Here is a 1,731-nt window from a genome sequence, read left to right as displayed (position 1 = left end):
TAAAATGCTTGTAAAATGATTGGTAAGGATCATGTACCTTATCATGGCGTTAAAAAGAATTTATGCCAGTCTTGTGTTACTTTACGTGCAAAATGTATAATATCACCTCCTAATATATCTTTATTGGTTCATTGGTTTAGTTACTGACTAGACATCAACACAGTAAAATGGTATTCTATATACATGTATATAGCACTTCCCATGTCGTTATGAAACATATTTCTACATAGGGCATATTGCTTGAATTTTACTATCTCGTGAAGAGATATTCACAAGGTGGCATGGGACAGGTGGCTGGTAGATAGTTTTTCATATTCTTTATTTACACATATCAGCCCTTTATCAGGGATAAGACCTTATAATGTTCTCAGTGACAATAACAAAAGTCTGTCTGTGTAACAAGAAAAATAAATGCACCTGGTAGAGTTAATCATATCTGTTTGCTATGGTGACACTTTATACTAATTTGTCACTGCATGGCATTCTTTTAAAATAACACACATCATAATTTTTCAGAACTTTTCTAACACACTATAGACAAACTGGAACAGTGCCCCGAACACACCCCGCAAAATGATGTCAGAACTAAAGAAGCCCTTTTGTGTCATGCCATCTTAGTTTAGGATTAAATTACTGTTGTTTTTGTAATGAAATAATAAAGATGAAGCATATTTGTCCCACTTTAACCTGCATTCACCCTTTAAATTGTTTTAATAACAACAATAGTAACTGATTGCATGTGCAATATAATGATTTTTGCCCGCTCTTCTCGATTTTAGATAAGACTGTGCAACCACTACAAATTCTGAATTAAAGGCCAGTCTAGCATTGTGAAGATGCCAAAGCCAGCAGAAGGAACAGGCGGTAAGTTAAAATCATGACAATCATGGTATGCCAAATGACAAAATTCTTAAATCCATCTGAATAATTTATTTTAGAGTTGCTTTGTTCCATCACCCATGACCTTATTCTTAATCGAGCAGTTAGTAGATGTGAGGATCAGGAAGTGTTCATGATCAAGGCTGTGATTAAACATCGCCATCATGTGGTCAACAACAAATCCACAGCTTCAAACTCTGAAGATCATGAGACATAAATACTCCATTTCATATTTGATGGCCATGTTCCTGTATAGTTTCAGGAAAACATATTCCATTGTTTTACAGAACTGAACATCATGGAATGATACGTTTTTGAATACACTGTTTTGATATTTCAGTGGCAATTAGGAAGAGATCCAGAGTGCCTGGTGTTATGGTCACACAATACGTTGAAGAACTGCCTCCTGGATCTACTACTCCTGATTTCATCCGAAAACCCATAGCCTTAACTATACAGGAAGGTAATAGTTTTCTTACTTTTTTTTACATATGGCTCATTTGAATCATAGAATTTCAGCAATATAAATTCATTTAAATGGAAAAACATCCATCTGTCCTCGATCATAATATTTAACATCACAACTAACTATTCTGTTTAATCTTCAGGTAAACTGGCCTTTTTCAAAGCTGTTGTGAGTGGATATCCAGTACCAGATGTTTCATGGGCACGTAACAAGGGAGATATCTCTAATTCAACAAAATATGTTTCAAGATTTGATGAGAAGAATGAACAATATATTCTGGAGGTGAATGAAATTTTCAACTGTGTGAAGAACCATGTTATCAGCCGTTTAATTTTCATTCTACGTGTTTAAACAATATTAAAAAATAATAATAAATACTTTTTTTT

The 1,731-nt window shown here is 34.0% G+C and overlaps 1 long non-coding RNA gene across 1 annotated transcript in view; it reads left to right on the top strand.

The window, feature by feature from the left end:
• LOC107576327 (uncharacterized) overlaps nucleotides 1-1,621 on the top strand; it is a 3,506-nt gene extending 1,885 nt beyond the window's left edge. The window contains exons 2-4 of the long non-coding RNA XR_001608036.1: nucleotides 780-864; nucleotides 1,220-1,342; nucleotides 1,488-1,621. This is a non-coding gene — a long non-coding RNA (uncharacterized lncRNA). The remainder of the gene's footprint in view (nucleotides 1-779; nucleotides 865-1,219; nucleotides 1,343-1,487) is intronic.
• Nucleotides 1,622-1,731: the final 110 nt, after the last annotated feature.

This window comes from Sinocyclocheilus grahami, unplaced genomic scaffold (assembly GCF_001515645.1).
Source record: "Sinocyclocheilus grahami isolate Dianchi unplaced genomic scaffold, SAMN03320097.WGS_v1.1 scaffold3506.1, whole genome shotgun sequence".
NCBI lineage: Eukaryota > Metazoa > Chordata > Actinopteri > Cypriniformes > Cyprinidae > Sinocyclocheilus > Sinocyclocheilus grahami.
This window is presented reverse-complemented; position numbering and strand designations above follow the sequence as displayed.